Below are 11,286 nucleotides of genomic sequence, written 5' to 3'. Positions count from 1 at the left end.
AGCCACATCTTTGACGCATTCCTAGGATCCCTGACCCACCAAGCATGTCATCTGTTCCAAAAAACATGTTAACGGAATTAAGGTCTAAGCTATTATGATCTGCAAGCAATAATTCTTATGAGCAAAAGCAAAACTAAAGCAATAGGAACCAAAATCAGCTGATATTACAAATGGTAATTATGCCATTGCCTGCATTTTTACGGATTGGCGGTAATACAAGCAGTTTATTTCCTCCTCCAAGATGTTTGTCCTGCAAGGTGAGAGAGATGCCTTGGTTATAGCCTCATGGTCTAACAGCTATGATCCTCAGACATGTGGCTAACTAAGAGCTGAGAATGTTCTCCCGAAGAGTTAGGCTAAAGACACTAAAGTGTTTCTGCAGAGACACTAACACAGATCCAAAATGCCACTGCCAGTGGTATGATAGTCCAGAATGTAAATAAATCTATCATTTCAGGAACCTGCAAACAAGAATTTGTAACCCCCAAAAGTACCCAAATGTGGAAGCATACCAATGCTAGAATCTGACATTTCAGCACTTTCATGGCTGGTAGGCATGGAGTGCCTACCAGTAAATGTGTTTAGCAAACACATTTACTGCTAAACCAGCCTCAGATAAGTTCAGTGGGCTTGCCATCCCGCAGTTTTTACCAGCCTGCCCTCTCTCCAGGCTACAAAGCCTGTGTCATAGAGACAGTAAAACTGAGTAAAAATGATTAACATTCTTTCCTATTGACTTGTCTTAAGCTTCCCCTGGGAATAGGTATGTAGAATGCTGATGTGTGAGACTCAATCCATACACAAGTGTTTACTGGCATCTTGTGTGAGCATCCTGTGAGCAGAAAGAATAGAAGAGGCCACAGGGAATCTCCCTGCCCTCTTACCTGCTGTGTTCTGGTCTAAATGTATATTAATATGTATATTACCCGCTGTGTTCCTTAACTTGGATTTTCAAAAACACTACGGCTCTCAGGTCACATTACAACCTGTGAAATTAATTGAACTCATGTATGTAACACGTCTGATTCATTATAAGCATCCACTGAATGTTAATTCACTTCTCTCTTTCCATCTCCCTTAAGAAACTAGAAATGCGGGATAAGAATGTGCCACCAAACCCAAGGGAGTGGTGACAGTGAGAGGCAACAGCCAGTTTCATTGAGTGCCACCTCCATGCCTACCAGCCATGCACTGAGCAGAGGACAAGAGGAACACCCATCTCTGCAGAGGACAAGGGCAGCAGGCAAGAAGAAAATCCAGTGGCATCTGTTGCCACTGGAAATGGGAATCATGTCTTTATATATATATATATATACACACACACACACACACATACACACACACATGTATACACACACACATATATGCACACACACACATATGTATATATTTTTTGTTTGTTTGTTTGTTTGTTTTTGAGATAAGTCTCACTCTGTTGCCCAGGCTGGAGTGCAGTGCCACAATCTCGGCTCACTGCAACCTCTGCCTTCAAGCAATTCTCCTACCTCAGCCTCCTGAGTAGCTGGGATTACAGGTGCCCACCACCATGCCCAGCTAATTTTTTTTATTTTTAGTAGAGACAGCGTTTTGCCATGTTGGCCAGGCTGGTCTCGAACTCCTGACCTCAAGTGATCCACTCACCTCAGCCTCCCAAAGTGCTGAAATTACAGGCATGAGCCACCACACCCGGCCCAGGAATGCATGTCTTTAAAAGCCTGTGTGGTGAACAGATCCGCCCTGATCAATGAACTTTAATCCTTCTGACTGATAGGTTCAGGTTATCTCTAGCAGATGGCACACCCTATTGAGACTGTTCACATGGGTGATCAGGAAATAAAATTTTGCCATCACTTTCTTTCACCAGAAATGAGTGATTTGCAATGCAGTTGAGTGCTAGTGAATTAGACTGAGTAAGCCTTGGACCATTCACAGTTGTGCATGTGCCAACCTCCAAATGACCCACTATGTGGTTACTACAGTGCATTCAGCCGGCCCAACCACGCAGCCCAGAACTGAGACTGGAGCAGATCTTTTGCACCTCCTCAATTGATGAATATTCCAGAGTTGATTAAAAATCAGAAACAATGGACTGATCTTTTCACAAGCTAATACATTACTGTTGCTGCTGTTTACACCTAAAAAGTGAAATTCTAACCTGGGTCAAGTCGGAAATTAAGCACAACTATGCCAGACAGCAGATATCAGTGTGTTGAGTATAAATAGATCTGAGATCTTCAGAGGAAAGGCCCATTTCTCTCTGCTGTTGGTGATGTTATTTTGCGGGGATCCAATATGACTGTCCTCTCCCTCTTTTGTCCTGTGCCACTTTGCCCCATCTGAGGAAACAGAGCTGGAGGGGACATTCAGACCAAGCCTTTGTCTCTGGTTTGCCAAGGGAGAGGGAAAGAAGGAATGGAGAGGAGATTCTGGGTTCAACTCTTCTGGTCACTGAAATTCAAAGAATACTTGGAATAAGCAAACCTCTTAAAACTGCTTGAATGCTCCCGATAACGAGCATGTTTCACAATGGGCTGTATTGGGATGACTTGTTGTACCTGCCATGCAATTGTTAATGTTTTAATGAATGTTTTTGCTTCTTTTATTCGAGGGCCTTGGAATCTTTCAGGATGAAAGGCCTCAGGAGCCTGAAAGGCATTAATGACAGGCTTTAGGTGTTGTTCTCCTCCCCCAGAGACACCTGCAATCTAGAGGGCAGAAGGTGACTTTTCAGCCTGAAGTACTCATGCAAGGTGCAGTTTTTGCTGCTCTGGAAAATCTCCCCAAGAGTGACCTATAGCACCAAGAGAAAAGGAGGGCAGGGAGAATAATAACGATAATTTTTATAGCATGGGTTGAGACGCACCATGATGCCAAATGCTGTTCTCAGTACTTTTAATTTGATCCTGTACAATTTTACATGTCCCAAAGGAGGCAACTGAGGCACAGAGGAATGCAGTAACTTGCTCACATTTAAACATTGTTTAAGTGGGACAAGACAGGATTTGTATCCAAGTAGCCTAGTTCTGGAAATGAAGCTCTTGACATAGCAAAAGAGACACAGGTGTTGAATCATATTCATTTCATAAAGCCCTTGAGCAACTCAGATGTGAATAAAGCCCCCACACGCTGCTGCCCTTGTTCCTCCCCCTAATTCTGGTCTTGTCATTGATGAGCGCCAATCCCATGTACTGTACCCAAGAAAGTATGTGAAAAGAAGCTCCAGGAAATGAGGGAGCTAAGCATCTGCTCCCTGAGTCTAAGAAGTGGCTATGTCAGGTCAGGCTGAGAGACACGGGAACGAAAGGCTGAAGGAAGCTTCATTGAGCTCTGGCCAGACCCTGTAAAACACAGACCACAGGCAGCTCATGCGGAGGAGCAACCAGGCCAACGAAAGGCCAGAAAACTACCCCAAATGTGGGACTGCTGAAGGACCTAGAGATGTGTAGCCTGAAGAAGAAAAAACTCAGGAGACAGAAGAGCTGTTCCCAAATAGCTCAGCTGTCCTCTTGGGAAGAGGGATGAGGTTTTTCCCACCTGGTGATCCCAAGGGGAAGAAGTCACACAAAGGCAAAGATGCTAATTTCAGCAAATACTCAGAGAAATTCAAAGACAAATGAAGTTCCTGATCTCGGTAAAGTATTTAAGTACCAGCTAGAAGCCCACTGGCATTCTCGTCAGTAACACACCTTTTCACTCAAAAGAGTCCTGGTTTGGGTCTCAATCACTGGTCACCAGAAAGAGAGTCCACAGCTCCTCAGCTCCCAAACAGCTTGTGTTGGCTTCATAACACTTGGTTCCAAGCTTGCAATTATTAAATTTGCATATACAGGATGTTTTGAGATAGCAATCTTTTTAAGGAGTTGTAACTACATGGCTTATACTTTTTATCTACTTTTCATCATTTCCACTGTGGTGATTGAACATATTCCTTCAAAAGTTTGCTCCATTTTCCTCTACCTACAAGCTGCATGCCAGCAGTGGAAACAAGCCCAGGAATGTCGTACGGAATGGAAAAGGCAGGAAAGCACTGTTTGACTTGGAATTCCGCAGCTGGGGCAGGCAGGGTGGAGGAATGACAGAGCTTTCTGAACAGGGCGTTCTTTGGGGTGCACGGGACCTGATGAAGGGATCTAAAAGTTCAAAACAAATGGGCAGCAAGGGCAGGAGGGGCGTGAGAAGGGCCCAGGCTGGTGTCCCTGTGGGCCAGGTAGGAAACAGTGTCCAGGACACAGTTGTCCTTCCAGATTACAGCACTGTTCTGTTTTGCTAATTTATTCTTTGCATGCATCACATACCTCGTGGCTAAAATAGTAATTTTTAGTTACAGTTTATAGGGAGGGAGGAATTAAGAGAAAAAGCAAGCAAAAAGAGAAAGAGAGAGAGGCTTGGAAGGGATCTCAGTAAAAGAAATCATCTAAGATGAAGTAATGCTGCCTCAATTAAAGGAGTAGCGCAAGAATCTTTCAAGTTTCTTTCTAGTTTATGATTCTTTGATTATTGCAAAGAGGAACTTCAGTCCAGTGCAGAGTGGGAGTCTCTCTTGCCCTGCTCAGCTGAGGGACTTTAAATCATCTCACCTCTTTGAGCTTCAGGGTCCACATGTGCTCACGTGAAGTCTTTAGGATAGATATTTCCAAGGCCCCTACTAACTCTGAAGTTCGGTGATGCTGTGATTTAAGCTTAGAGGAGTTTGTGACTGCCCTGGAAACACCTTTCTCCAGGTAAAGCAATGAAATGCGCAAAGTGGCAAAAGGGAATTTGTTCATGAGCTGCTTGAAGAGTTTGTAAATATTAATAGGAACAGACATGATGAGAAATGTAAGCAAGGAAGCCCCTAGACTTTTCCAGGGGACCAGCCACCTCTGTCTTCCTCTATGTCTTATAGTTACCAACACAAGGGGAAAAGCAAGCTCAGATGTCCCTTCTCTTTTGGAAATCTCCCCGAAAAATGAGGTGATGAGTGTCATGGTGACAGCTGATGGTGTCCCCTTCCCGAGGGACCTGAGGAGGCATGGATAGGAGACCTATCTGGCATCAGCAACTGACTTTGTCACTAGGCAAGTCAGGCTTAAAGCTCCATGGACCAGGTGTACCAGTGGCTTAATGTTCTTTCACCCCATACCATAAGTTAAAGCAGAGACACTCAAAGGAGAAATCTGGCAAAATGTGGAGTAGACAAGGGAGGTGTCAGGGTAGAAATACCAGCATAAGACCCAGAAAACACCAGGATCCCTGAACCACTAGGGGCTGGTTACCTTCTCACAGGGAAATTCTGCTCTGGGGTCCTCAAAAGCATCCCACTCACAACCATCCATCTCCTAAATGGCTGCCAGTGCTCCCAGGGGCCCTGCATGAAACAGGGGCTAGTCCATGCGAACACATGAGTGTTGGAATGGGGGAATATATTCATGCACATTTTACTTCTGAAGGACAGACAGGTTTGCATCTGTGCTGTTTAGGGGCAATCGAAGCACAGTCCATGCACTGGAGAACTGGGGCCACCAAGGGGCTCAGCCCCCAGAGTGCTCTGTACAGCCATCCCTCCTAGAAGCCAAAGAAGCATGTAAAGCTTTGAACGTAGCTGATTGTCATCTCTGAGGAAGGAAGCCACCAATAAAGACCCAGGCCCTAGCTGATGACATCATAATAGTACCTTCCATGTATATCATGCTTGACAGTGTGCATAGCTCGTCTGTATACCATCTCATCGTATGCTGACGACAACCCCGTGAAGTAAACAGAACTGATATTATCACCCCTGTTTTAAAAATAAAAAAGCTGAAGCTCAAAGTGACCTAATGACATACTCAAGCTCCCACAGCTAGGGAGTGGCGGGGCATGGACTTTGGTGTCTAAATTAATGAAAGGCAGCACTTCAGAAGAGAACTAAAGGAGGCAGAACCAATCCTCTTTGCTTTATAGAATGTATTTTCATTCACATCACTGTCGATGGAAGCCCTGGGGAGAGAACCACTCATGCATTCATTTGTAAGCGGCCCCGAATTCCTGGCAATTCATTAGGCTTTCTAGAGCCCGCTCCCCATGTACACCACACCCAGCTCCCCAGAATCACATTGGGTGGAAAAGTTAATAACAATCTCGGCTTTCCTCTGGCACCAGTTAGTACTTAATATATTGAACACCCACACAGTCCTCACCAAGCCCTTCAGGGCTTTATGGCCACAGAGAAAATGCTATCATTATGCTCCAGGAATTTACAGTCTCAAGAGGAAATAGAAGATACGTATCAAGTTACACAGGACATAAAATGCTTCACCAAATACCAGTACATGAAGTCTAAATATAGGTGTGCTATGTCTCAACCAAGGAAAACTCGTTAGGGTTTGGTCATACTCCTATGTCTGAAGCCAATCACTGGGACAAGTATATTCACCTTGCTTACTGTCATTAGTAAATCAAAACACACTTGCATAGATTCAGAGGCATGCTTTAATTTCACAAGCCTTGCATGTTCTACTACTACTACAACTAATATACTGTAAAATTATTTTTCACCTTTTAATTCCTTTTATATAAACATATAAACTATGAACATTAATAATAATAGTTTCCATTAATTAAATGTTTACTATGTGCACATGTAAATGCTTTATAATTGTTATCTCATTAAATCCCCTCTAAGACTCTATGAAGTAGCTTTCATTATCTCCACTCTTTGCATACAGAAACTGAGGACTAAATGTATTCAAAATAGAGATTTTGAATCAATTTCCCCAAAGTCATATAGCATAGAAGTGGAAAAGGCAGAATTTAAACCAAGATCGGTCTAAATCCAAAGCTCTTAAGAAGTTTATATTTCCTTATTTTAACCTTATGATGTCTTTATGAAGTAAGTAGGGAAGGTTGTATCAATCCACTTTTTAGAGGGGCAACACCCAAAGTCTCCATGACTTACCCAAGAGTTCTGCCACTAACTCAGCAACTCACTTCTACTTACAATCCATCCCATCATCTTTCTAAGGTAACAGCAACTACCTGCATTTAGAGGAAAAGCAAGAGTGTCATAACTAGCCTTGAGACTGAAATACAAACAGGAGTGCAATTTGTGCATTTTTTAATTGTTCTTTGCTTCATGGATAGTATCACATCCAAATGTTAAAAACTCTACCTTTTCCTCAACAGAGAATGCAGATGGTTTGGAATCTTCAAAGCCACGCTGGAAATGACCTACGTTTGAGAAAAGTCCTGCCCTGGCCGCTTCTCAAAGCTGCTTGATGCCAGAAGTGGTTGGATAATCAGCAGACTCCCCTGAGCAATCATACAATTTAAAATAGCAGTTATGTCTGGATCCCTGATGACTCAGTAGAGCCCAAACTCCATTGGAAATTCTCTCCATACATCCTGCCCACTCTCGGTTTGCCTCTATGGAGAGTCACCTTCTCCGAAACTCTGTCGTATTTGCTAATCACCATAGCAAGTTGGACAAAATGTGTATCTCGGCCATAGTACCCCCACTCGCATGAATCCCCATAAAAACTGTGGTCCTGCTGTAATTGATCAGAAAGTCACATGTCACCATCAATAAAGCCACATCCTCAGGTTCCTCTTCAGTAAAATAATGTTAATAGGACCTACCTTATTGCATTATGGAGATTAAATGAGACAATAAGCAAAAAAGTTTATAGCATAGTACCTGGTACATTTTAAGTAGTCCATAAATATTAGCCAGTCAACATTATATTATTATTATTAAGGACAAGGAGTTTAAGTCTGTTAAATTTCATAAGGAGAGTATGACTAATTAGAATATGTAATTGGATTTTTTTTTTTAAGTCTGAGTTGGATCCTTTCTCAGACTAACAATGCTTTAACAAAGAAAAGACAAGAGGTAGAATTATTCATATGGTCACTCTGGATCATGCTGTGGTTCATAATACTGGAATGGATCAAGGATAGAAGGATGGGAACCATTTGCCTTTATCTATTAGAGGGAGGAGAGGTTTACATGAAGAAGTTGTATTTTTCATACTTTTGCTCTGTATCTTTCATACTTTTGCTCTGTATCTTTTTCATACTTTTGCACTGTATCTTTATGTGTTCAATTTTTCTATGTCACAGATTAAAACAATAAGACTCAGAGAGTACATGCCTTCCTGAAAGTATGCATATGAATTACTAGTAGAAATGGAATTGAAGTAATTTCCATTTTACCACTGTATTACTTTTCTAAGGCTGCTGTAATAAATTACCACTAACTTGGTGGCTCAAAACAACAGAAATTTATTCTCCCAGAATTCTGGAGGTCAAGAGTCTAAAATCTGTTTCCTTGGTCCAAAATCAAGGTATCAGCAGGATTGCACTTTCTCTGGAGGCTCAGGAGCAAATCCTTCCTTGCCTCTTCTGACTTCTGGTGGCTGGCAGCATTGCTTGGCTTGTGGCTGCATCCTCTGCCTCCACAGTCATGTTGCCTGCTCCTCTTCAGTATGTGTCAAATCTTCCTCTGCCTCCCTCTCCTAAGGATACATGTGATCATATTTAGGGCCCACCCTGATGATCCAGGATAATCTCCATCTCAAAATCCTTAACTTAATCACATCTGCAAAGTCCTTTTTTGACATATAAGATAACAATCCCAGGATATGGATATCTTTTGGGTCAGGGGGTCGCAGAGAGCATTTTCAGCCTACCACAACCACTTTTTCTGCTAAACTCTTTATCCAGCTTTGCTTATACCACTTTCACCAGATCCAAAAAAAGGAGATCTTGGAAATACTGCTGATCAGACTACACTCCTTGATTTTGAAGGGGTTTTTCCCCCAGACCTCCAGACAAAAATTCTGGTACTAGAACAATCTGGATTCATTCAATCCATTTCAGGTCAGCAAATGTTAACTGAGCACGCACCTGTGTTTCGGGCACTGTGGGAATTTCAGAGATGAGTAAGATATATTATCTGCCCCCAGGAATGAACCAGATGGAACTAGAAAAAACAGCAGTCCCACTTCCCTATATGAAAAATAACAGCGTAAACAAGAAATCAACAGCAATGAACACCTGGAAGCCACAGTGGGACCTGAGCCTATAGTCCCAAAAGGATCTAATGTCAAATATTCTGGATGTATTCACATCTATCCACAGAAAATAGTTAAGAACTGTATAGTGGGTCCCTAGATGCTGTTAATATTGTCTGGACATTGACATTTTTGAAAAATACAAATCCTAACTTTTAAAAATGGAGTATTTACTCATTTTGAATTTGTATGATGATTTCTTGCAATTAGACTCAAGTTATAGAGTCACTGCCTGAATACTACATAAGTGACATTGTGCCCTTCTCAGGAGACACACAATGGTCATCTGCCTCCTCAAGCTGAAGTCAATTTTAATTACCTGGTTAAGCTATTATTTGATTTCTTGACTGTGTAAAATGTTATCTGAGTTCCCTATTGTAGGGCTACTTTTTCCCTTACAATTAATGAGCAATCTGTGGAGAGACAGTTTAAGACCATGCAACTGGCCTGTTCCTCATTAAAATGTTCCTCTGTATTTAGCATCCACTGATGATTGTGTCTAAATTCATATTTACTACAATAGTTGCAAAATTATGATCTTCCAACTTCAGCACACCCTCCATATTCATCAGTCAGCTCCTTGCTTTGTACAGTAAGCAAGAGTCTTCTGTTCTCATTCATTTATGTATATATTTATCTGCCTATCGATTTATCATCCAATATGGACTCATGAAGTCCTGTTTTTTCCTGTGGCTTATAATTCAATACTGTGTTTAATTATTTTGGTGCTTAAATTGTACAAAATTTAGCCAGTAGGAATCCCTTCAGGAGGCTGATGTGTCTCTGTGAAACGTCCCCATCATTTTTTCATTGACATTTCTTTACTTTCTGGCATATCAAGGTGTTCCAGGTTCATCTTGTACCTGCCCTATCCCAGCTCTGGAATTGGACATTTATTTGAGGAGCTCTGGTTCCTCTTAGTATTAGAGACCAAGATTTGAGTGCTAGTTTTTCATTGCTACTGGGGAGTCTTTCTTTCTAAGTCCTTTTAGCAAATAAAACTAGAAAAAAATACTCATTTATTTACACAAACATATACAAATATAATACACATATATACATAGATAAATATATGTGCATACGTGTTTATGCGTACATGCATGTATGTATATGTGGGTATTTCACATATAAATATAAGAAATCATGGCTTCATACTGATGCCCCTCGTTCCAATCTAACCCATAGGTTCCTTCTTGCCTTCCTCCATTCCATATGTTGATGTTCCTTTTCTATAATGAGAACTCTGGCTCTCAACAGCATTTACTCATGTGCCCAATCCCACAATACATCCAAAACGGTTCCACAGTTGTTTCACAATCTACCACAAGATGAATAAGGTATATACACTAAAAATAGTTCAGCAGACCAAGAATGAGTAATTAAATAGAATCAATAATAAAAAACCTGACAACCACAAAAAGCCCTGAACCAGATGAATTCACAGCCAAATTCTACCAGACATACAAAGAAGAGCTGGTACCAATCCTACTGAGACGATTCCAAAATATCAAGGAGGGGGGACTTCCCACTAGCTCATTCTTCAAAACCAGTATCATCCTGATACCAAAATCTGGCAAAGACACAACAAAAAAAGAAAACTATAGACCAATATCCCTGATTAACATGGATACAAAAATCCTTGAAAAAATACTAGCAAACTGAATCCAGCAGTACATCAAAAAGTTAATTCATCACAATCAAATGGGCTTTATTCCTGGGATGCAAGGATGGCTCGACATATGCAAATCAATAAATGTGATACAACACATAAACATACTTAAAAACAAAAAACATATGATGTGATCATCTCGATAGATTCAGAAAAAGCATTTGATAAAATCCAACATCCCTTCCTGATAAAAACCGTCAACAAACTAGGCATCAAAGGAACATACCTCAAAATAATAACAGCCACTTAAAACAAACCCACAGCCAACATAATACTGAATGGGGAACCCCTAAGAATGGGAACAAGACAAGGATATTCACTCTCACCATTCATATTCAACACATTACTAGAAGTCCCAGTCAGAGCAATCAGGCAAGAGAAAGAAATAAAAGGCATCCAACTAGGAAAAGAAGTCATCAAACTATCTCTTTGCTGATAATATGAAACTATACCCAGAAAACCTTAAAGATTCCACCAAAAAACTCCTAGTCTTGGTAAACTTCTGCGAAGTCTTAGGATATAAAATCAATGCACAAGCACTATATTAAGCACGATAGAAGTAAAAAAGCAGATTCTGTCCTCAAG

The sequence above is a fragment of the Colobus angolensis genome, unplaced genomic scaffold, assembly GCF_000951035.1.
Source record: "Colobus angolensis palliatus isolate OR3802 unplaced genomic scaffold, Cang.pa_1.0 Scaffold11, whole genome shotgun sequence".
In the NCBI taxonomy this organism is placed as follows: Eukaryota; Metazoa; Chordata; class Mammalia; order Primates; family Cercopithecidae; genus Colobus; species Colobus angolensis.
The sequence above is the reverse complement of the archived record's forward strand: the minus strand, read 5'-3'. Positions refer to the sequence as shown.